This window comes from Bemisia tabaci, chromosome 8 (genome assembly GCF_918797505.1).
Source record: "Bemisia tabaci chromosome 8, PGI_BMITA_v3".
NCBI classification, from domain to species: Eukaryota; Metazoa; Arthropoda; class Insecta; order Hemiptera; family Aleyrodidae; genus Bemisia; species Bemisia tabaci.
Window position 1 is genome coordinate 36,338,465 of NC_092800.1, and position 26,640 is coordinate 36,365,104.

At 40.4% G+C, this 26,640-nt stretch overlaps 1 protein-coding gene and 1 long non-coding RNA gene across 2 annotated transcripts in view; both read right to left on the minus strand.

Annotated features, from left to right (window-relative positions):
• Positions 1 to 26,640, minus strand: part of LOC109038784 (5-hydroxytryptamine receptor 1) — a 535,893-nt gene that overhangs the window by 502,088 nt on the left and 7,165 nt on the right. The gene's annotated exons all lie outside the window — the stretch shown is intronic.
• Positions 5,419 to 8,479, minus strand: LOC109037458 (uncharacterized). Its single transcript, XR_002009479.2, has 3 exons — positions 7,990 to 8,479; positions 6,768 to 6,972; positions 5,419 to 5,828 (listed from the first exon to the last, which is right to left on the minus strand). It is a non-coding gene; the product is annotated as an uncharacterized lncRNA (long non-coding RNA).

Sequence of the window (26,640 nt, forward strand, 5' to 3'; positions counted from 1 at the left end):
ATCACCTTCCGGCCAACGTATCACAATTCGGTTAGGATTTATAAGACATTTAAAAATCGAAGGAGCAGTGATTGACTAGTTGTTCTGCCATTTATTTATCTATCTATTTTATAATTAATATTATAATAATGTTATATTACATAAACCTGCTTCATTATATGATGGTGCACGATAAAAAAAAAAAAAATTAAATCGTCAAAAATACGTCTGCGAAGGGGAAAAATTGTACTTATACCAAACATTTTTGAACTTAAAAAATTTCATCCCCCAAAGACTTATCTCCAGACATTGTGTGTTGATTACGGAAATTTTTGACTATGTGGCAACGCGTGCTCGGAGAATCGTTTTCCAACAGGTTTTTGGCGCGTCAATGAGGGTGGAAACGTTATCAAATTCACAGCGACCTAATACTAATTAATACAATAACGGATGAAGAGACCGCTTTGCTCTGAACGCTGTTTCTTTTCAATGTGTATAAATATGTTTATTATTAATTTCCATTTTCATTTCATCCTTTTTCTTCTGATTTATTTTTTTTAATTTAAAAATTGAACTTTTCAGTTATGATTTTGTTAAATACTAATAATTTTTACTAATTTTAATTTTAAATTTAACAGTTGTTATGAGTGAAATTTTCAATGACCGAGGCGGTCGTCCTCCAAAACGTGGTCGCGTTTTCCAGAATTCTTCGCATGTTCGTTTAGTGAAGCAAGAACTTAACTCTGTTATTAGTATAGAAAATCAAAGTTTCATTTCTTCATTTCGGAAGTATAAAATTGATGATCAGAACTTTGATGAAAATTTTGTTACCAAATTTTCAGTCGGTTCAATGAATATAATTTGTCATCATTGTGATGCTCGCCATTTTCAGGGTGAAATGTCCAATGGTCATTTTAATAACTGCTGCCAAAATGGCTTAATTTCTTTACCGAGTATTTATATTCTCCAAATTTCATAAAGCGTATCAGAAATTATAATAGTGCTGTTGCTTTTGCCTCTTTCTCTGTAAATCGAATTGATATTCCGGGTGATGGACCTTATTGCTTTAAAGTTCAAGGATCCATATATAGGTAAGTTTATTTAATATTTACCGTTACGTAACGTACTTTTTTCAGTTTCTCAGTCCGTCCCTCCCTCCTTCCCACCCCTTAACGCATCCGGAATGCAGCTGCATTCCCCGGAAACCAGAAAGCAGACTGAACATGGAAAAAACGAAGAAGAAAAAGCGGAAAAATTAGATGAAGTTAAAACAGGAGCAGAAAAAGAAGAAGAACCAGAAGGAACAGCTACTGAAGAAGAAAAAGAAGAAGCAAAAAAAGAAAAGACAAAAGGAGGAAAGAAGAAGAGCAAAGTTGTAGGAAATATAGGAAGAAAAGCAGGACAGAAATGGCAAAAGAAGAATCAACAATTTAATCGAAAAAAAAGCAAAGTATTTAAAAAATAAAAAAAGATCTTCTTTAAAATTAGTTTGAAAACAAATGTAAAACCTAAAAAATAATTTTGTATGAAGATTAAAACAAAATTTTAGTTTAAAGTTTACTAAATAAAATTACAATTTTTGAAAACATTTGTTATATTTATTCTCTCAAAAAAATAATTAGACCCGATTCAAAGACAAAACAGAAAATTAAATGAAAATAAATAAATAAAAAAAAAAAACATGTGAAAGTGAAAAGTGTACAGGAAAAATAAGGGGCTGCGAAGCAGCCCCATAAGCCCCTAGTCTTGAATTATTTTGCGATAAAAACTCCATACTCTTCAAGGATACCTTAATTTTAGATACGTTGGAGAGCCTTCAATTCCGTATGATACTGTACAATACCTCTGTTGCGATCTAGTTGCTTTGAAGCGCCGCAGCGCGTTGATGATGACGCAGGCGAGATTGACTAGCGCGACACGCGCATTGGCGCCTACAAACCTAACAGGGATACTTCACGCATTGCGCAATGCGTGAAGTATCCCTGTTAGGTTTGTAGGCGCTAGTGCGCGTGTCGCGCTGGCAGCACGCCGCGCGCTGCTCCGCTATGTGTTTGGCTCTGATATTAAGGTGATTCCAAGTGATCTAGGGAAGGCAACCGCCACCACGTAGCGCTGCTACGTGAGTGAGTCTTCAGGAAGGAATTGTCGTCGCCACTTTGATTTTTATGAAGGAAATCGATCCATAACGTGTAGCCGCATAAATTCTGAGCACAATGATACCAAATTTGTCAAGAATTATTGCAAAAATATACCCGAAAGTACGGGAACGGATTTTACATAGGGTATCGTAATGAGTAAGAGAGAGATAGCGATATGCCGATGTCAGCTGCATGCTGCATGGTTGCCGTTGCGGTTGCCCAATTCCTACTTTTGGGTTGCCCCGTGGATCCCCTGATTGTTTTGATTTCGTTTTCTGAGTTCTCACTCTGCGAATAATTAGACTGCTGACTATCGTATTAGAAATGCAATAGTGGAAATATTCATCCGTGTAAGATGTGTCGTAAAATGTGTCAACTATCGTTTTCGCGACAAGTTTGAACCAGATTTGTGCTAATACCATAAATTATGTAAATTCATTATTTGTTTCATGTTTGTTTCCATACAAGTTTAGAGGTTAGCAATGAACAGTTCCTTTGCCCCTTGATGTAGATACATAACAATATTTTTTACATCGGATGTTTGACACTACAAAATTGTGATGTCAGGTAATACAGCCTCCCACTACCTTGTTGTTTCGAATTCAGGTGTATCGATGATACTTTGCCAATGGTTTCGTTACAGCACTGAAAACCTAACAAAGAAAGTTACGCAGTCTTTGATTCAACCCTCTTTCTCCTCCCCAATTCTATCTTTCGTAGATGCCTTTACAAGCCTCTGAATGTTTCATAGAGTGCCTGCTTCAAACTTCCATCCCGACTGTGATCTTCCTCATAATGGTCGTAGAACGTCCAAATAGTTGGCCAACTTATTGAGTGCGGAAGAATTATTCCATCCATTAGACCTTGAAAGTAATTGTAAGAACGAGGATGGAAAATCCTCCTTCCCATGTTGAATGCCTGACAACTAACTTACTCAAGTAGCCCGATTGTTGAAACTTTAACTGGCTAAGTCAGCAAGATAAGACAAGATATTGCCCCATCTGCGCTGCGTAATATATCGATTCCCGATTCTTGTTGTGCCGACATAAATGTAAATAATCAGGCTGCTGATCTACCATTCTAACTGAAAGACCTTATAATTGCAGAGTGAAATGACAGGAGTGGATTTTATGTGTATGTGTGATGACACTTGGTGATCACAGGTGTCGCGAAAGGAAAAGTGGAGACAGCTCTGTGACAGAATTCATGTTTCTTGCCATAAGAGATAGGAGTGTAGTGTTGGGATGATCCACTGATCTAGCAATGTGAAATTAGTATTAGGTATGATAAAGCTCAGAAGAACACATTGGTCTGTCCTGTTCTGTCCTCAACATCATGTGATCAAGAGTGTTTTGGGGTCTTTCCAAAGGTCAGTTCGTGTCCTCTCAATGAGAAGAACTTGATTTTGGAAAGGCCTGCTGGCATTACTTTCACTCATCAAAACCATAACTTTTAAAAAGCATTTAATGCTAAGCAGCTACTGGAGGTAAGAAATCACAAGACATCAAAATTCAATCAGAATTGAAAATACCGAAGTAAGTATTTAATTTTACTTTTTTCAGTATTGACTTAACTTAAAATAATTCATGTCGCTAAGTGTACTTACTCCTCACTATCAATCGTAAATTCACTTCCACTAAATTTTGTCTCAATAACTATTTGAATCACGCAGGTCACTAGTTCAAGACAAGTTCTGTTATTGGTCCAATCTCAAATTAAATTTGATCGATCTCTCCCTGCCGGTTCCGTTTAAAGATTTCAAAATACCTTCGTTTCGTCAACTTAGTAATGGGCACTTTTCCCTACAGAACTGTTACGTTTAGGTTACCAAATTTCTGTTGAATGAGAGGAACAGTTGCACGAGCATAGTAACAACAGAAGCGCTATAAAGTTTTGAATTTCTTTCCTTCAGATGTTGGCTTGCATAAATTCTATTTTTACAAAATCATAGGTCAATAAATCAATTCAAGAGACCTGAATAAATCCTGTCTGTGAAAATTTGAATTAAAATTATACCTTAGAAACTGCTTCAGATTAGATTCCTTTTAAATCTCATAAAATGTTTTATCCTCTTTTATGCTTCAAACTTTCTGTTCTTGAATTTCTTAAATTTTCTTTTGGAAGTTAAGTATAAGGGTTCTCAGACGTTCAATTAAAGCAACATACATACTTTTAACATTTCAGTTGGCGGATTCTGAAGATAAGAAGCTTGAGATGAGGTCTGCCGTGCTAAGGAAAAATGCTGTATGGACCTTCAGGCGTTGCCAAATTTCCTTTGATAAAATACAAATTTCCTGGTAAACTTATGAATATCTTCCTTCCAATTTTTCAGATAATTTTGTTCACAATTCAACCTAAAGCCCCTGAAAATTTCAAGGGAGAATATCCATATCTTTCCTCCAAAATAAACATTTTGTAGGAGGAAATCTGGTAACTCTCGAATGTTCATAGGACGTTTTTCCTTGGCACGGCAGAGATGTACTTCACATTCTAGAAGCAAAAGGGAGCATTTCCCTCACTTCCTTCTCTCACAGGGAAGATTGTGGATCAAAGCAAGAAATTTCCTATACCTATAAGTTCCAGGCTACTTGGTTTAACAATACAAGGAAACCCTCGAAGAAAAACATACCTACAATGCATATTAACGTTCCAACATATTCCAGACTTCCCCCTCCTTGCTCTGGACTTGACAGGAAAATTTTATGCATACATTTATATTTTTGAAATTGATAAAAAAAAACCTTGAGAAAGTAATGACGTTTTAATTTCAAAATTAGTACTTTTAACTATTTTTAATCATTTACATTTTTTATTTTTAAATTCATATGATCCCTGCAAACAGAAGAAATTTCATTCCATCTAAGATTCATATTTTTCTTGCTTTTAATTTTTCTCATGAGGGAAAACGTTTGTCAAATCGTTTACAATTATTATGGAGAAAAGCTCAAGTTAAACTAGATGATCGCAGCAAACAGGTTACTGTAAGAATGGAACTCAGAAAATATATAACTTTTTTAAGTTGCGCAAAACTGGATGGTTTTATCCTGTTTATTCTCAGAGGTCCAGTGGCGAGGCGTGAATGATCGGTTACCGATATCTCCAGATTTGAAGCTATGGTAATGAATCGCTTATTAAAGTATTCGTTGCTAACACCCTGTTTATTGACTCATTTCCATAGGTTTAAAGGGTCGATCAATGGATATATCGCAAATCACGCCCTGCCACTGCAGAGGTCCATAGTTGTTTTCAATAAAGCTTACCAAAATCTTTAAAAGTGTGAATGAATGAAAACCAGCAAAACTTATCTAATAAAGAAAATAAAAAATTTATTAAGATAATGAGAGAAAATTTACACACATTAAGAGAGACGCTGCCAGACCATTCTAACTATGACTTATTTATTCTAACTTCAAATACTATGATACTCTGATTTCTAACCCTTTAGGATACCTACATGTAACGTTTGAGTTTTAGCGATTAAATTTAAAGAGTAATTTCTAGAACTAAAGAAAGTAAGATAGGTAAGACTAAGGGGGAAAACGATGCTCCTTGTGGCGTCTGAAGAAAATTTGAAGCCAGTCAGTCCCTACTGAGATGTGGAAAATTTCACCGATAGCGACAAGATAGACCCTGCATTTACTCTAAGTCCAGTTCCAGTTCTGGAATATGGGAGCACAGGATTGTCTGATTCATATGACTGGGGTGGTCTCTCTGCAAAAGAACATAAGGCATTTCATCAAAATTAAAAACTAAACAGTTTAGAAAATGATTATTGTTAAGTAGCATTTGACGAGCACAAAGACATGGAAGGTAGCCAACAAGACAATCCGATTTGATTGCCACATCCGGAAGTTACAGGGGAGGAGGGGAATGAAAATAACAGGAACCTCCCAGGAGAAGGGAGGGGATTCCCAACAATAATTCACTGATTCTTCGCCTCTCATGAGAATTCTTGGTAGAAAAGGACAATAGAGAACAGAGTGCAATGGCTAAGGCCGAAAAATATCCTTCCATTGAACCGTTTCAAAAGCCTTCTATTATATTTTTTGTTCTTCTGAAAAAGAAACTGACGAAAATATATGATTCAAATTGTTATGAAAATATTTACGATTGTGTTAGAAATTATACAGAATATTTTAAGGAAAACTGTTGGTTCATGTATTCCTTAAAAAATTAATAAAGCATGAGCGGAGGTATAAGCACATTGCATTTGGAGGTGCACAAACAATTTCTACCGTACAGAACTCTTCTTGAACTTATTTTGAATAGACCCGTGTACTTAGCTAAATTTCTCAATACAGTGTGTTACGACCCTCTAGATTTGAGCTACTCATATAGTCTCTGTGATTAATGAACGTGGATTCACTGATTAGCTAATTTTTTCTTTCCTTACCTCCTTGGAGAGAGTTCACCAATTTCAGAGTTGGCATGAGGCGAATTATGAATTTTCTTTCTGAGGGAGGTAGGGGGTCGCAGTGCACTTGCATCAAGGAGGGTCAGTGAGCAAGGGAAGGCACCCACCTGGGGTAGTGGGGAACACCTACAGCTTCAAGGAGAGATCTTCTACATTCTTTGATTTCACATAAAAAATGTTGATAAAATTTTGCAGAATACAAAAATATCGCGTAGATATTTTGCAAAATCCCTTACCTTTTCTGGAGAGCACCCTCTATCTCCAAAGGTCCAAAGGTCACTGGTGCCCACTCTGGTTGGATCAGATCACAAGAATTGGTGTTCATTGAGTTAAACGTCCGGTTCTGGCAATATCCTTACAGAGAATCCCAGTAGAGTGACAGGATTCACTAAAATTAATGCTGCATCAGTATGATCCTTTGACTTGACACTTGGACACCTCCTGGAAAAGAAACATGCATTCCTGATGAAATGAATGGCAAAGGATGGTTTTTCAGAGCAGAACATTGTATAGAAAATTTCTGTAAAATAAGCCAAGTACCTAAGTAGGCACTCTTAATAATCTACTCGATCGTCCCTCCTTCAACTGCAAAGCTCATATTATCCAGAAATTGAAGGTACCTCTTACCTGTTCAAGCATTCATTTCCTTTCTAAAATTACTTACCGTTAAAGTAATTTCTATTATCGTGTCCATCCTCTCATTCAATGAACCAAATCAAAGTTCGGTCAGAGCATACTTCAATTGGACCGCGTTAAACAGAAAGGAACCAAGCCACATCAGCTATTGCCAAAGTTAACCGGGCCATTTAGTTTTTTACGAGAGGACGTTTGTGTGGATTCCTTTGAAATTTTTAAGGAATTAGCTTCGTACTCTGGAGAAAATCCACTGAAATTTGCACAAAAATCCGCACAACCGTTTTCATGTAAAAATTTAAATTGCCCGATTAAATTTGGGAATAGCTGATATGGCTTGGTTCCTTTCTGTTTAACGCAGTCCAATTACAATTGACTTAATATTCCAGAGACACTGAAAGTTAGATAAGCAACAGGAAAAATTCACTGAACACACATATATTTTTTAAAAATGCATAAAACTTCCCCTTTGAATTTTTGGGTCAGCCACCGTCCCCTTACAACATAGTCAGTGTCGCGCTATTGCTTCGCTGGAATCCTTGTCAAAAGATTTCAGCCTTTTGAGGTGTGGGTTCGGAAATCTAGCTGTCTTTGCTCATTGGTTTTAATTCATGATTCAAGATACAGGGTCTTTGGTTCGTCTCTGAGAGTGCATAAACATACTCGGAACATACGCGCTTTCATTTACCAGCTAATGAGAATTGTTGGCGCAAATATAGTGTTCACCCCAGTCTCCGTATATTTTGCTTGTTCCTCTAAAGTATTTGCGCCTACTGGAATAATAGGGGTTGCGTTTGAAGAAGTAAATAGAGTGTAAGAACTTACCTAAGTTACAGTGCGGTGAGCAGGTCCAGTGCACTCGATTCCGTCCCAAAATCTTGTTAAACACAAGTTCCACTCGCGATTTTTCCACAATGATGGCATTAGAATAACAAGCAAGAAAAAAACGGGAAATTCTATTCCTTATACGTAAAGGCGGTAGAGTCTTTATCAGATAAACAATTTGAACATTGTATATTGTGCAGGTAAACAGAAGACATAACCTAAAGTTAGGTAAACAAAACAACAACAATCATGGCGGTCACTTTTCTCACGGCCGCTTTTCCTCACCTCAAAATCTGTTACCGTACTTTCACCTCGTAAACTGAACCAATCTCGATGAAAAATACATCAAAAAATAATACAAAAAATTAGCTATAAGTTATGGATCCGATTTTGGAAATCTTCGCAGGGAATTTGAAGTAATAGACGATTTACTGGTCGCTTCAGAAAAACGACTAGTGGTGCTCTCTGCGCGGATACGAGCTGTCCCTAGATCACTTGGAATCACCTTAAAACTCGCGGAGCCAGCTTTTTTCAACTCATAATTTTGAAATGTTTGCACACTCTGCGTAGATTATTCTCATTTAAATTTATGGGGGGAAAATGTATTAAATAAAAATATAATGTGTGTTTTGTGAATATTAAGGTGGCTCCGTGTCAATATTCCCGTCAACGCTTGGACCAAGTCACTGTTGCTTCTTTTACGCGTGGACGTAAGCTACAGGAGCAGGACAAAACAGGTGCGCGGATAAAGAATTGTTGACGGAATGTCCTGAAACCCGAATGGTTGTATCTAGGCGCTATTCCACTAATGTTACGGCAGTGTGAGCATAGTAGTAGGAAAAATGCCGTGAGAACATTCAAATGTTGTCAGCTTTCCTCCGATAAAATCATTAATTTTTTTTTAGCAAAGGTAAAAACCTTTGTAATTGAAAATTTCAAAAACTCTTCATTACATTGCGCAGAGGATTCTATGATAAATTGGAATAAGCAAGAGCGGGAGCGCCTTCGATTTTTAAGTAGGCAAAGAGGGCAACCGCTAAGCACGAATGGTTGTATCTAGGCGCTATCCCACTAATGTTGCGGCGGTGTGAGCATAGTAGTAGGAAAAATGCCGTGAGAACATTCAAATGTTGTCAGCTTTCATCCGATAAAATCATTAATTTTTTTAGCAAAGATACAAATCTTTGTAATTGAAAATTTCAAAAACTCTTCATTACATTGCGCAGAGGATTCTCTGAAAAATTCCAGAGAAAAATTCACGGAATTTCAGTCGAATTCGTTGTTAATCGTGTGAAATATGGCGACATCTGAATTTTCATACATGTTCCTTGCCATTCTGACGATTCCAGAGATACATGTATTCTTATCCAGTCCAAGGCTCATCATGTTCAGCACATGTTCCCTCCGCAAAAATATGTTCCCGTCCGGGTGGTCGAGTTCAGTCGCGGTTATAATTATCATCAGTTGTAGCCGCTCTGGATGTCCGGCGAAAATGGACGGTTATGATCAAAGGACGAAACAAATGAATTAGCGTTATTGCCGGGTGCGGGTCCGGTCGCGCCTCTGTTCAACGATCGTGTGAGTGTGTGAGTGAGTGGTGGTCGCTAATCATCCGGGGGGGGGGGGAGGGGGTTGTCCGCCGTAGGGGTGGTCGGGAATTATTCGAGAAGAAAATGGGGTCAGTGTTCAGTCTCTCGTTTTCGTGGATTCCCTGCATGCCGAAGTTGGGGTGTTGTCGGACTGGACATTGAGCACACCAACCAACCCCCCCCCCCCCCCTCTGAAAATGGGAGATTTGGGGGTCTAAAATTTGGAGGATTTTATTCGTAACGAATTTGACAAAAACTCACAAGGTCCCGTTAAGTTTGTACCAAGAAAAGAGGTTTAAAGTCGTATTCCTCCACAAGACTCAATGTGGAGGCCAAAGTTTAAAGACCGTTTCAATGATCAAATTCTTTCTTTCGACCTTGAATTTTTGATAGGAGATAGTTGATGACTTGTTGAATTCAAAATTACTCCATACCTATTTTTCTTTTCTTCTAAAATGTGACTTGGTATGACTTTGTTAAGTCTGTCCATTTGTGAATTTTAAGCCGCAGGAAATACGGTGAAATGACGTGGAAACTAAAATCGTTCAGTACAGTGAAAACCCCAATTTTGGGTGAAATATATACATTTTTCAGTTTTCGACTGAACACTTTGTAATATTTTAAAAATACTAGTCACAGTCTCAAGCCATAGTTCGCGTTATCAATGATGCTGTAGGCAAGCACTGCTGAATTTTACTCAAAATTGGCAAAAATTGTTTTTCCGCTACTTTGACGGCTTCCTGAAAAAACGGGCTCGGTTCAAACTTATGGAGCCTTGTGCGTTTTTGTGAAATTTGGTCCGAATTAAATTAATCAAATTCCAGACCCATTGGCCATATTCTCCCTAAAAAAAACTCCAAAATGGAGATGTTGCATGTGTGAGGAATTTGCGATTTGACTATTGATTCTTATGTAAAAGCTCGCGAGAAACACGGTGGTGCCACTGGTTTTCTGTGAAATCAACTCCCAAGCTCAAAAAAAGCTCTCGAGTTGAGGCCAAAATGGAGGGGATATCCTACCCTACCCTGAGAGTCAACGTTTACATCAAGACAAACTCTCCATGTAAAGATATGGAGCAAATACATTGACAGGGCTGCCACTTTATTGGGGACTCCAAAACTGAAAACACGGCATCACTGCTAATGTATTTGCTCCCTATCTTTGCATGGAGAGTTTGTCTTGATGTAGAGGTGGACACTCAGGATAGCGTGGGATATCCCCTCCATTTTGGCCTCAACTTGAGAGCTTTTTTTGAGCTTGGGAGTGAATTTCAGAGAAAATCAGTGGCACCATCGTGTTTCTCGCGAACTTTTACATAAAAATGAATAGTCAAATCGCAAATTCCTCACACATGCAGCATCTCTATTGTCCTGTTGTGCGAGAAGTCACCCGGGGTCGATTGCTAAATCATTATCGAATGAGTTTGATCGATAACTCCCAATCTTTACAATGCTCTATCGATCAAGCTCATTCGATATCGCCTCAACGATCGACCCGCAGGAACCCTTATGATAAGCGGAAAATCGTTTTGGAGATCGATCACCTGGAGAAATGTACCCGGCATGGATGTAGTGGCTGCGAGGGCGAAGCGCCCGGAACACTGACCTAGCCTGGCGTCTGCTCGTCTGCGCTCGCGGCTCGAGTGACGCACGAGTACGTCGACGTCGACTTCGGAGCGGAGGGGCCTCACCCTCACTTGACGAGCGACAAGTGAAATCCCCTCGAGTCTCGAGAGAGACTCCCGATTCGCGGATACTCCACTCCCAGCTCGCGCAGATAGGAGCAGGAGCAAGCGTGCTCTGCGATATATCGACGGATCTGCCATTTGAACCTATGGTAAAGGATCGATAAACGATTATCGATAAATAATCGATTCTTTACCATAGCTCCAAATGGGGAAATATCGATAGTCGATCATTCACGCCTCACCACGGCTGGCTTTCAGTGGCGTGGCGGATACTCCGCACGCAGCTCGCGCGGATGGAGGCAAGAGCCCTAGTGATACAACGATTTATTTGCCATTTGAACCTATGGAAAAGGATCGATAAACGATAATTGATAGATAATCGATTCTTTACCATAGCTCCGAATGGGGAAATATCGATAATCGATTTTTCACGCCTCGCCACTCCAAGAAAGCGCGGCTGGTTTCAGTGCTTTGCGATATATCGATTGATCTGCAATTTAAACCTACGGAAAAGATTCGATAGACGATAGTCGATAGATAATCGATTCTTTACCGTAGCCTCGAGTTGGGAAATATCGATTATCGATCATTTACGCCTCGCCACTGCAAGAGCGCGGCTGGCTTCCAGTTCGAGAGCCGAGAGAGGCACCCTCTAGCAGCCCTCAGCCCGCTCTCTCACCGTCCCTGATTATAATTTGAATAATTAATACCCGTACTCCCCAGGGACTCCCTTCTAATTATTCCCGCCGTTCATCGCCGATCAGCCGCCACACAGTGGAACGAGTCAATCAGTGGCGTGGCGTGAATGATCGATTATCGATATTTCCCCATTTGAATCCGTAGTAAAGAATCGATTATTAAGATGTTCGTTGCGAACACTGTTAATCGATCCTTTTCCATCGGTTTAAATGACAGACTAATCGATATATCGCAAAGCATGCCACGCCACCGGAGTCAATGAGAGAGGTCGTACATTAATTTTTTCGTTGAAACTGCAAATGGTGTTTAGTTCGTCACAATTTAAATTTTAAGGGGTGTTTCTGAAAGAAAATGCCACGAGGAAACCAATGGAGCCGCTTTTAAAACCTTAAATTTTTGTATGAACGGAGCTATGAGCTTTAAAAGTTTTCAAAGTTCGTCCGACCTCCCCCATTGACTCAGTCCACTGTGCGCCGGACCGCGCTCCCGTCTGCCCCTTCAGCGCCTCGCACTCGAAAAAAGTTGCGAGAATTACCAATTTCTCACAGATAATTAACGGACAGAGAGTCAAGACAAGGGTGCAAAAAATTCTCGATCCCGTGATTGGACGCGGGTGAAAATGGGTAAACCCCGATAACGATGGTCTCGGAAGGCGAAGCTGGCTGGCAAAATCGCGTTTTATTATGGCAAACTGCAGGAAAACTGTTTTTTGTCAATTCGCGGTAATCTGTTCTGCGCAAAATCGCGGCAATTTATACATGCAGAGACATTTGAAAGGCATATTTTCGAAGTTTCTGGTAGAAAAGGTTTTTTCATAGAAGAATACCGGAAAAATCGCTTGGGGGGGGGGGCCTGCGGGGGAAAAACATTTTATCAGGAGAAGCGAGGCAACGTTGGGATTCTCATACGACGTTGAAACACAGCACAGGCCTTTAAAGCCCCATCAACGCCAGTTCGAATAATCGCGCCAAACACAGTGCAGCCGACGTTAAACGCAGACTAGCGCCTGCAAGACTGCAGGAATACTTCTGCGCCAAACGTTGTGCAATCTGTCAGTTGGAGCGACACGCGCGATACGCATTAGCGCCTACAAGACTGTAGGAATACTTCGCGCATTGCATGCACAGGACGGTGCGCGCTTTAACCTCTGCAATTTCTCGGTGTCAGACCAGATCTACCACCTGCGGTGCGTTGGACACAATATTTAACTAGCAGTGCACAGTGCGAGCCTGCAATCCTCGAAGGACCGCGGATATTTTACTGCTTTCTGTCAACTTTCCCATCATTAAATATCCCTCATTGCACCTCATCTACTGGTCCTTCAGACGAATCAAACATCAAATTTTGTCGGTCTTAGTTGCAAATTTCATGTCCAATTTCGCCCATAAGTTCGTTCTGATGTGCCTCGTTGTCTCGCAACTTTGATGTTTTCAGTCATGGAGAATCCGTGTGTAAAACGTTTGTGTTCGGCATGTTTCTCGCGCATTGAGCGGCGTCAAGTTTACGTCAGTGGTGTTATTAAATAATGTTTCAGAAACGATTTTTGACTTTTCATGTTTTTTTGCTGCCTATTCAAGGTGATATTTCAACGGAAGATATCTGCGAAGAAAATCACATATAGCTCATTGGATCAGTTGAAGAAAGTAGCGGGAGCGAAATGGCAATGTTTGTGAATACCTTTTTTTCACCTCACCCGTCAGTGGGGGACATTCGTCGGTTAGCGTATGAGTTGCGGTTAAAATTAACAACCGGTTTAGTTGGCGTAATTTTCAGACTTTTGACCAGCCAGTCCGCGGATTGGCTCCCCAGTTCACGGAATGGGTAAGAATATCGATCAATTCGCGGATTGGGCAACAGGGAAGGCCAGTTCGCGAACTGGGCAATTTCGCCGACACACAGAGGAACGAGCTAGAGGTCGGACATGAAATTTTTGGCTGTAATTTCAAATTTTGATGTTTATTCCGTCACAAATTCTATTTCAAGAGGTGTTTCTGGACGGAAAAGTCATGAAAACCTTAATGGGGCTACTCTTAAACTTTGTTGTTTCATATTTTCGAAATTCTAAGCTTTCAAAGTTGCCAGATATCGTCCGACTTCTATTGACTTGGTCCAGTGCGTGACGAGACATAACATCAGCACAAAAATGTCAAAAAAGAGGAAACAACTTTTTTGACGCACAAAATTTGCTCAACACGCCCTTTAATAGCCAACAAGCAGGCAATTTCAAGTATAAGGGTTGAGTGACTGACGTAGAGTAAAAGTTCTCTCCAGTCATTATGAGATTCGCAATACTACCTCGCAAAGGAAGAACGCCGTATGAGCCTTCAAACGTTGCCAAATTTCCTTGGACAAAACACAAAGTTTTGGGCAAATCTGTGAATATGTTTCCTCCAATCTTTCGGAGAATTTTATTCGCGATCAGATCTAAATAATCTGAAAATTCAAGAGATAATATTCATAATTCTCCTCAAAAATAAGCAATTTATCGGAGGAAATTCGGCAACTCTCGGATGTTCATACGGCGTTTTTCCTTAGCACGGCAGAATAGAAGTCTCCATTTATCTCTGCACTTCATTGACTAGACTTGCTCGGAGGGACTACCATTCGAGCGTAAAACGGTGGAAACGGGGAACGGAGAGGTGCCGCGGGTGAAAATGGCTAGAACAACGATTATGCAAATCATTTGAAGAGAAGTTAGCGAGGTTAATGAATTAACTGACGGAGTAGTCTGTTTGTTTACTCAACGGATTGAAGTCTAGTCAGATGCAAACTACTTCTACGTCTCCCTTACCGCACGCTCAAACACTCCCCGACAATAGTTTATCCCCTCTTTTCTGGTCGCCCACCTTTGCCTCGAGGCGTGAATGATCGATAATCGATATTTCTCATTTGAAGCTGTGATAAAGAATCGATTATTAAGGTGTTCGTTGCAAACACCCTGCTTATCGATCCTTTTCCATTGGTTTAAACGACAGATTGATCGATATATCGCCCCTCCCCCGGGCGACCCCTCGGCAAGAACCCCTGAGCGAGCGAGGCGCTTTTCCGGAGGGCAAGCTTTTCTGCCGTGCTGAGGAAAAACGCCGCATGAACCTTCAGGGGTTGCCAAATTTCCCTTGATAAAGTAGATATTTACTAGAAAAGCTGTTAATGTTTTTCTTTCAATTTTGGAGACAGTATTGTGTGCACTTTAATCTAAAGTATCTGAAAGTTTCAAAGAAAAGTATACATAACTTCCTTTCACAGAATATATTTTATCGGAGGAAATTTGGCAACTTTCGAATGTTCATACGGCGTTCTCGCCAGGACGGTAGTTTTCTCCTTCGACGCATTGTTCGATGGTATTACAGTGGCGCCTGATTTGACAAAATTTCATGTGTTGGAGGTATGTTTCCATTGATGGCAAGTTCCCGACGAGAGTTTGTCCAGGTAGAGTTTGTCTAGGTATAGGGATGGTCCAGGTAGGGTTTGTCCAGGTAATTTACTTGCCAGGATTATTTCCGAGTAAATGATAATAAATTCTTTATTCATATTATACTGCCGTGCTGAAGAAGAACGTCGTATGAGCCATTAGACGCTGCCACATTTCCTTCAATTAAAACCTAATTTACTCGAAAACTCGTTAATATTTTTTTTTAATTTTTTCAGACAATCTTATTCGCAATTTTATCTAAAGATACGTGTTTTATCCGGGGAAATTTGGCGACTACCGAATGTTCATACGGCGTTCTTCCTTAGCACGGCAGTATAGCTGATACTGATTTCAATAGTATCCATACTTGAGGCCATTTTTATCTGACTTTATCAAGTTTTATTCGTTAAGTTATCTTGAGAGTTGTTCTAAGAAAGCGCGTATCAAACTTTTGGGCGCTTCTGGGTACCAGATGCGCCCTTTTTCAGTTGTTACCTCACTCAAAAAGCAAGTATGGGAAGAGTGACTTACCGGCCGAGAAATGGATCATGGAGCCATAAAATATAGTTCGTGGAGCCATGCTCATAGGTTCACGACCAATGAAGTATGGCTCAGAAAGCCATACTGTAGACGGTAAGTCACTTTGGATAGAAATTATGGATCTCCGAGCCATTCTTTATGGGTCTCAGAATCATACCTTTTTTTGAGTGTAATTGGTGAGGACGGAGGGAAAGGTAAAGAGGACGAAAACATCTATATCCACGTAAAACGTGACAACCGGAGGTGAACTATCGATCGAGGCCCCTGAAATAAGCCAGCTCAAAATTGGCATTCCTCGACAGAGCTTAATCTTCAAAGTTCGGGCCCTCGCGGGGTGCACGGAGGAGGAGATTAACAGACCTTCAGATCAGAACATTATTTATTATTTTACAATGCCTCGACTTTTGGAACTTTGAGTATGCGGGAGTCCGCAGAGGAGTTAAGATCTACCGCGAGGTTGTCATGTTCCGCGGTGCTCCGGAAACATCCATCGTGAGCTGATATTTAGACGGGGGGTCTGGCAACAATGGTTTTCCGATAGGAGCTGGCAAGTTGTGAAATCATCCTGATTATGATTGAACATTAGCACTTCAGAGCAGTGGCGTGGCGTGAATTACGATGTATCGATTGTTCTGCCATTTAAACATATAGTAAATAATCGGATAACAAGGTGTCCCTGGTAAAAATTGGCCATAGGACCTGCGTTTCAAAATACCATGGGAGTTCTTATAGCCGACTGAAGGAGGCGATAGAAAATCATATAGCTGGCTGTAGAAAGTGGAAAAAATCATACGGCCGGGCTACACAAAGCGATAAAAAATTATACAGCCGGGCTATTGTTCCTATCGCCGAGCTTTACGCTTTATCGCCTGGCTGTTGCTTCTTCTCAATCGGCTATAAAGGACTATGAGAAATTGTGTAGAAATTCGTGTGCTTTGTAAATCCTTAAGTTTGTACGGAATCACCTTAATATTTACAAAACGCACATTATATTTTCCTTTACTACATATTTTTTTTTCACCAATTAAAACGAGAATAATCCATACAGGGTTTGCAAACATTTCAAAGTCATGAGTTGAAAAACGCTGACTCTACTAGATTAAATATTAGAGCCTAACACGAAGCGGAGCGGCGGCGCACTGGTGCCTACAAACCTAACAGGGATACTTCACGCATTGCGGGATGCGTTAAGTATCCCTGTTAGGTTTGTAGGCGCCAATGCGCGTTTCGCGCTGGCTGCCCGCCCGCCGCGGCCGCGCCGCGCCGCAGTGTACCACGGCGCTTGAAGCAACTATTTCACACCAGAGGTATTGCACAGTATCATGCGAAATTGAAGGCGCTCCAACATATTAGGAATGACAGAGGTATCCTTCAAAAGTACGGAGCTTTCCTCGCAAAATAAATCAAGGCACTACGGCCCAAAAAGAGAGCGGTTGTCCAAAAACTCACTAAGTCCTGGCATCCATAGTTAGTAACGTTTAGCATACACTTTATCGCCTGACTGTTGCTTAGTCGCCATCGGCTATAAAAGGCTATAAGAAATAGTGTTGCCGGCTATAGAAGCTATTGGAAATCTTACAGTCGGCTGTAGGTCTATGGTATTTTGGAACACAGATTCTACTGCAAATTTTTACCAGGGGTCCGCTGCAAACATCCTGTTTATCGATCCTTTTCCATAGGTTTAAATTGCATAAAAATCGATACATCGCAAAGCACGCCACGCCACTGCTTTAAAAACGATTCGATAGTCGATCGATCGATTGATAATCTCTGGATTTTCAAACAAACATGGAAAAAAATAGATTGCTAATTTAACAATTCAATTGTTAAAAAGAAGTGACTGCAATGTTTCAAATGTACATTTGACAATAGTGGAAACTAATTTTGAGGTTAATTTAGCATTTTTTATTGTGATATCTACATTAAAACTTTGCAGTCACTTCGTTTGACTACAAAATTGTTAAATCAGTAATTTAATTTTTTCCTTGTATCATTTCTTTCAGACTTTACGCGCATCACATCTGACTGTGAAACGTCAGGTATTAGGTAAAGAAAGTATGACCAAGAGGAATATGTACGAGAGGAAATCTTCGAGCAATGAAATTAAATTACCTTCTCTCGTCTAGAAAACGACGAATTCTGGAGCAACCTGTAGGTATTTTGACCATTATAGTATGGAGCGCGCTAATCAGAAAGGAACCAAGCCACATTAGTTATTGCCAAATTTAATTGAGTTATTTTAATTTTTACATGAAAACGGTTGTACGGATTTTTGTGCGAATTTCAGTAAAATTTCTGCATAGTACAAAGCATATTCCTTAAAATTTTCAAACCAATATGCACAAACATTCTCTTGGAAAAAATTAAATTGCCCAGTTAAATTTGGCAAAAGCTGATGAAAATTGGTTTCTTTCTGCTAAATGCGGTCCATATGTCCTGTGCATTCAATATATTTTCGCTGCCATATATTATGCACGAGTATCATTACAATTCCTCGGTTGGTCGTTGGTGAAAATGAACCGTTGCACATATCATAATGTCAATTAAGAACCCGAAATGAACTCTCCGAGTGTGGCACGAAATTTCGATTGCGCCGCAATTATCCATGCAACCAGCCTCTCTGCGTTGTCATTGCGGGAAGCGCTGACAATTTTCTGGCAATTTTCCTTCTGCGTCCCTCAAATGATGAGTAATCACCCATTACTGATGAAACTACCGAACAATGATTCATTTTGCTTCACTTGTCGCAGTAATGCGTTGAGGCTTACTTATCAACTTACTAACGAAACTTTCACATACATTTATAAAAATACAGTAGACTCTGGATTATCCGGATCAATTGGTGCTGGGCCCGATCCAGATAAAAAAAAATCCGGATAATAATAGTAAACACAAACACCACCAACCAACACCACAGTATTCTTATTATGTCTACACCATGTACATACCAACACGAATTTAAAAGGTTAACGCCAAATTGAACGACTCAATGGTGATTGTGAATGGTAGCCGACAACGATAAATTACAATACAACGATTAAAGCGCGCAATGCGTGAAGTATTCATACAGTCTTGTAGCCGCTATAATGTGCGTTTTAGGCTAACTAATCGACTGCACTGCGTTTGGCGTAATGCGAGAAGTATTTATGCAATCTAGTAGGTGCTAATGCGTTCCACGCCGACCTCACTGTTCGGCGCAATGCGTGAAGTTATCCTTCAGCCTTGCAGGCGCCAATATGCCGTGCGACCGCTTCTCTGCGGATCCGCTCACTTATCGGAATGCATACGTAGTTACATTGTTGCAAAATCGATCCGGATAATCCAGAGTCCGGATAATATGAAGCCGGATAATCCAGAGTCTACTGTAGTGTTTTACGTTGCATATTTTGCAGTTCATTTTGTGTTCAGCGTTTTTAGAATTGAACAAAAATTTTGGGCCGTTTTTTTTTCAAGCCTGCTTTTAATGTAAATTTCAAACACATTTGACTAAGAAAGAGCACTATAGAGTATTCCAACTTGTAGATTTTGACCATTTTTTCACGTTTTTAAAGATTTTAAATCTACAGGTCACTGTCACTGGGGTTTCTTTAAATTTCCAAAATATGACTCATAAAGCGACGGCCCTTCGATCCTGCTTTTAATGTAAATTTCAAACACATTCAACTAAAAAAAATCACTAAAAGATTTCCCAACTTGTAGATTTTGACCATTTTTTAAGATTTCAAATCTAAAAGTCACTGCCACTGGGGTTTCTTTAAATTCCTGCAATATGACGCATAAAGCGACGGCCCTTCGAAGTCGCGAAGCGCTTTCCGGGGGTCGCGCCGCGTAAGGGTCAGGGAATGAAACTCTTCGTGATTAATATTCTACCGTGCTAAGGAAAAACGCCGTATGAACATTCGAGAGGTGCCAAATTTCCTTCAATAAAATGTTTATTTTTAGGAAATTTATGAACCTTTTTCCTTGGAATTTTCAGACGTTTTAGATCAAATTACGAACAAAATTGTCTGAGAAATTGGAATACAAATTTTCAAAAATTTTCCTAAAAATATATTATTACTAGGGGAAATTTGGCAACGCCTGAAGGCTCTTACGACGTTCTTCTTTAGTACGGCAGTATTGCTCAAGGGATTAGAGTCTAGAGCTCCGCGGGTAAAATCACTCAGTAAATCAGCTGGAAAAAAATTGTCGTCGCGTTTAGCTTAAATTTGGGGCAACGACTCGTCATGTGAGGCGTCGAAACATTTCAGCGGCACGAGTCGTTGCTCGGGATGTTAGACGTGAAACAGTGAAACATTGAGTGAAGTACTCGGTGTGTTTTTTTATGGATTGTTTGCGCGGGGTTGCCAAGATGATTTATTTTATTTACGTTCCGCTTCCCTACTCCCCTCGCCCAACGCCGTTCGGCGCGACTCTGACAGACGCAACACGCAACGCCACCGTTCGGCGTTGTCGCGCGTTTCGGATCGACATGAACCCGGGCAATTTTTACAATTGTATTGGTTCCTAATGACCGTGCGCATAAGCGGGACTGGGGGGGGGGGGGGACTGCCCTCCTCTCCCAATCTACTAGGATCCGTCCAGAAACTAAGAAAGATCTCTATGAATATGGCAAGAAAAAAACGCTAAAAACGTGCCCCGGAAACGGTAAGTAAAAGGATGGTAGAATAATGTTAGGTCCATCCTATTCTACAGCCGCATATTGAGGCCAAAACATTCAAAAAATTATACTTATAAAATCTGCTTTTATAACGCTCTCTGATGCTCTGCGATACTCAGCCGCCGAATTCCCCTATTCTCCTAAAGCTTCGGAGTTATTGGCACTCCCTCGTTCTTCCCTCAAATGAACACCGGGAATATTCGTTTCAGGTAACCAATGTTCTCAGTCATAGGAACCGACTTACGGTCACATGAACCAAGGTAATAGGACAAAATGTCCAAAGATATGTCCTACGTACAGAAATGTCCAAAGTCAAAAAAGTTCTCATCTAAAATGGGACAAATCAGGACAAAATCCTCAAGCGCGTCCAGCAGTATTAAGAATTGAAGATGAAGACGATATTCCAAGATATCCTATGGGAATAGCCTAATATGATCGAGTCAACAACGAGCCGCAACACGAAAGTTATGAGGAAGTATGAAGAATTTCTACCAACAGGTAAGTGGTAATATTAATAATAATTACTAGCCGTTCTGGACGCGCTTTGCGGCCAGCCAAGGGGCTGCGCCCCCTAGACCCCCGGTCACTCGCTACGCGAGTGACATTCGGCTCGCTCCGCGAGCCATTTTTCTCAGTGATTGGACGTTTGATCATAGATTTAAGTATAATTTTGGAGACTCTGGAGGCAAATGATTTTCGTCACAGAACCTTGTTGCGGAAGAGTGCCATCATTTGCACATGAATACATGTGTGGAGATGAAGCGTGAATGGGGATGGATCATTCTTCAAAAACGAATTTGACTGGGACGTCCGACGTCATCCCATCGGGTGGCAAAAAGACAATCCGTGGAGCTCCTTCCGCGATTCGACTTGCTGAAGTAGCAAAAGTTATCTTACCTTTAATAAGATTGTCGGTGGCGTAGGGGTCTAAAAACTGCGCTCACGATAGTACCTATAGTTCGAGTTCGAATCGCATGAGCCACTCGTGGTTTTTTTTTTATACTTTCCATAGTTCTCTGGATGTTTTTGTTTAATTCTCTCTGATTGGATATTTGTTACGCCTTTTCCTAAATTCCATTTCATTTCCTTTCCCTTTTCTTTTTCCCTTCGGTAGCATACTGTGTCCTTTACAATTATATTTTAAAATAGCTTTTCCCTTAGATCCATGATGCTTCCAAAACGGACATCAATTGTTTTAATGCACATTTTGGCTAAATCATGGGTTTTCCCAGGCCCCAGCAGCCTCTCGTCCCTCCCGGACTCTATCGTTGCCAGATAAGTTGCTTTTTTAGCACTTTTCTCAATCAATCATGTCAAATATTCACATTTATCGCACAATCTGGCAACCTCTCGAGTGAAATAGAAAAAGGTAGAATCGCTGAAAGTCTGAATCCTTCGAAGTTTATATTAATGAATATATTAATGATGACTCACAGTAACTAGACATTTGGGCATTTTTAATTTTGGCGATGGTACCGCTACTGGACACTTTTTATTCATGGAATTTTCTTGTATTGGACATTTTATTACTCTGGACATTTGTTTTTGGACAATTTGACCTATCACCTGAACCAAAGCTCACCAAACTTTGGTTCTACGTGCAATAACTTTGGTATTCAATAGGAACCGAACTTGTTTCTCTGTGTACTCGTACGCATCTGGGCCAAAGAATGCCAGTATTTCATACGCTTGACAACCCAGCGAAACAACAAAGAGGCTCTGTTATTCGTGGAACCTGCGTTATTCTCTCTAACACGATCTGACCAAAGGATTTGCGAATTAATAATAGAGGCAGTGGCGAAGTTGGGGGTTGGAGGCTTAGGGAACTTTCTCTCGGTCTCCCGCATTCGTACTTTCGTTCTCTGCTGGAAACCCTCGCCACACACCTTGTTTGTATTTGAGGCGAGGAGAAACGGAAAAATCTTGAGAAACAGAAAATGAAATTTAAGTCATACACGTGCTTTCATTGGCGGATCCAGCAAATTGGCAACATTGTTTTTCTCCATTTAAAATGAATCAAGTGTAAATATGCATACTTTTTTTCGGTATTTTCAGGAGCCATCGGAGAAATTGCGAGCAAAATTTTCGAAAAATTGGAAGAACAATATTCATGTCGCATGCGATTAGTCAAATCAGGTATTTTATCAAATACCTAGGCAGATTGTCAAATGTTGACAGTTAATGAAAATTTGTAAATTTTTAGCGAAGAGCTAACGAGTTTTCAATATTTTGAGAAAAATAACTCATCAAATATATGAACTCCTCTTGTTTCTTCCTCCTCGAATGCCTCTCAAAAATTTAAATGCTAAAATTTAAAAATTCTGTCCTTTATGACATGCTGATAACTTTAGGATGAATATTCATTCAGGAACTACACATCGTGTAGAATATTATTGCATGATCCACATTCTTACAGAAAATCCTTATTTACTGGAGCAATCAATTATTTTTCCAAAATTTAGGAAAAGAATCAGAATCGCATTCCACGTAAGAATACTTGACTATTTGCCTAGGCGTTTGACAAAATGACTGATTTTACTGATTGTCTGCGACATTCACAAGTTCACCAGAAAATTTGTGTTTTATCAAGGGAAATTTGGCAACGCCTGAAGGCTCATACGACGTTTTGCCTCAGCAAAGCAGTACTGTCTCCGTGCACAGTAGTTCGAGGAGAGGGAGCTTCTGTTTCGTGACATGGGTCTTGATGTTGCGTTCCCACTAGCCTCATTATAACTGCAATATTCCCATCGGATCCGATCCAAAGGTGTTGGCGCACAACAACGCATCTAGAACAAGGAAGCGGGTGAGCGTCTCGTCTCGTCTCGTCCAAGTTCTCTCGTTTGATTGATACTTGTGATTAATTTTCTCGTTAAGGAGGCACGCGCCTTGTCAGTCAACGTTTACCGACACCGCACATCGGCGGCATCGTCAGCCGCAACACATTTTGGTGCGTTTCGGCTTCGGGATCCTCCTATTTATATTTTCGTCCATCGTTTTCTCGAGCTGCATCCATATTACTCGGGGTGGAACAAGCCGATGGAGGTGTGATCCGAAACCCCGCGCGCTGCTGTCAGACTGTGTAAAACACCCTCTGCACTGGAAAAAAAAACACATTGGATCTAGAGTCCAGACTCTTGAAAACATTGACAAGAAAAAGGACTCTTGATTGAGGCAGATTTAAGCTTAAATCAAAAGGAAATCCGCTCAAATTAAGAGGCTTGGTTCTTGATTTAAGCTTAAATCTGATTGAATCAAGAATATTTTTTCTTGTCTATGTTTTTAAGAGTCTGGACTCTAGATCCAATGTGTTTCTTTTTTCCAGTGAGTGTATAGTATAGCCTACACTGCAGTGCTCCTGTCCTACCATGCTAAAGAAAAACGCCGTATGAGCCTTCAGGCGTTACCAAATTTCTGTTGGTATATCAAGAATTTTTGGGAAAATTTGTAAATATTTTTCTTCCGATTTATCGAGTAATTTTGTTTGCAATTTTACCTGAAGTTTTTGAAAATTTCTTGGAAAAATACGCATGACATTCCTCAAAAATAAACATTTTCTCCAAGGAAATTTGGCAACTCTCGAATGTTCAAACGGCTTTTTTACTCGGCACGGCAGTATTCCATGGCCGTCAAAAGTTCCGGGATTCGGAACTTTTTTGTTCCGATTTCTCCCACTCCATGACCGTTAAAAGTTTCGGGATTCCTTTGAGATTTTGTTAAAGTTCCGAGAGAGTTTCGGAAAATGCAAAAGATCCGTAACATTTTGGGAATTTCCAAAGTTCCGGGAAAAATTCAGGAAAATCTCAAAAGTTCCGGAATTCGGAACTAGCACCGGGAAATGGGAGCACTGCTGGTACTGCTACACTGCCGTGCTGAAGAAAAACGTCATATCGTTGTTTTTCTTACGAAAGAACGTAGCTCCATTCCAATGTTGCCACATTTTCCCGCGCAAATTGCACTTTTACCAGGCGGATTTCGGTACTTTCTAACTGAAAATTTCACCGATTTTCCCTCTGATCTCGTGCAAAAATCAAACAAATGTTCAACAAAAATTGTGCTGGTTTATGCTTCCAAAAAATTGAATTTTTTTAGTCAATTTTGCAACCTTGGAATTGAGTTACGTTTTTTTTCGCCCACGGGACGACGATATGAGCCTTCAGACGTTGCCAAGTGTCATTTACCTGATCACGAATTTTTGGGAACCTATGAAAAAAAAGATAGATTATTAAGGCGTTCGCAACGATCACCATAATAATCGAGTCTTTACCATAGCTTCAAATGGCATAATATAGACAGTCGAGTATCACGCCTCGCCGCGCCGCACGGTGGATCAAGTCCATAGAAGAGTTCGGACAAAATTCGGAACCTCTAAACGTTTATAACTCAGTTTTTATAAAACTTAGAGGTTCTAAAAGTGGTTTGATTGATTTCCTCTTAAAATTTTCTTCATAAAGCACCCATTGAAATGTAAAATATGACGAAATAAACCTGAGAATTTGCAATTTTAGTCAAATATTTTATGTCCGACCTTTCTAATTGACTCGATACACTGTGCGCCGCTGACTACTTTTTTTCCCACGAGGTAACTTCGCGCGTTCTGTTAAACTCGGTCCATTTTCTCGGCACAACTCGACACCGTGTTGAGAGTGCGAATGCACAAGGTTTGATTGAAAGCACAGTTCACCAAACAACCGGGGCAGTGTTCCAGAGGCCTAGCCGACGGATATCTTTAATGGTCCGAAATACCGGCTCGAAATTAAGGCGAATAAACATGACTTCGCTGGATCAAAACTGCTAGGGTACATCCGAGAGATGGTTAACTACATCCCATCAGAGAGCGTGACGCCTAACTAATCGAGGCAATCAAACAATACCGAAACATGAATCCTACAAGATTTTTTCTTTGTTTTTGGCTGCGAGCCACTAATGCATGCTGGGCCGTTGGAAATCGTGTAGATGCTATCACGACTTGTTGGGAGAGGATATGATTAAACTGGATAATCGTAGAGTTGGTCGGCGTGACTTGCAGGTTTACCCCAGAAGAAAACGGGAGGGTGGACCTAAAATGAACTTTTTTCGGGCAAAATCCTTCGTTTCTTGGACGAAAGATCGTTATTACAGTTGAACGTTGCAAAATCTCCATTCGGGTACAGTGCTTTGAAATGGAAATCTTCAAGCGTTCTCACATGAGAATTCCACTGATTTTTCTTGTGCTTAAACGCTCAAGTCATCGAAACTTTGGGTATAATGGAGATGTTGCATAAGTGAGGAATTTGCGATTTGACTGTTGATTCTGATGTAAAAGTTCGCGAGAAACACGATGGTCCCACTGGTTTTCTCTGAAATCAACTCCAAAGCTCAAGCAAAAGCTCTCAAGTTGAGGCCAAAATGGAGGGGATAGCCCACGCTATCCTGAGAGTCCACCTATACATCAAGACAAACTCTCCATGCAAAGATAGGGGGCAAATACATTAGTAGGGTTGCCGTGTTTTCAGTTTTAGAGTCCCCAAATAAAGTGGCAGCCCTGTCGATGTATTTGCTCCCTATCTTTGCATGGAGAGATTGTTTTGATGTAGAGGTGGACTCTCAGGGTGGGGTGGGATATCCCCTCCATTTTGGCCTCACTTTGAGAGCTTCTTCTGAGCTTGGGAGATGATTTTAGAGAAAACCAATGGCACCATCGTGTTTCTCGCGAACTTTTACATAAGAATCAATGGTCAAATCGCAAATCTCCACATGCAACATCTCCATTATGTGCAAACATATTGTTGTAATGCATTGAAGTGTTAGTTTTCCCTATGCCAAATCGACCAAATCTTTGTGTTGAAGCGACTTACTTTTTGTGTTGAAAATCTGCGCCCTCGTTATAACTAGGCGCCAGCCATCAGGATCGAGCCTGGGCTGCATCGGTGATAATCCAACGCATTAGTCACCTGCAAGTCACAATCTCTGAGTGACGGAGAGTAAAACATTACAAGAGCACATGTCCCGCAAAACACTTTCATCATGCTCCGATCAGTGGCGTGGCGTGCTTTGCGATATATCGATTGATCAGTCATTTAAACCT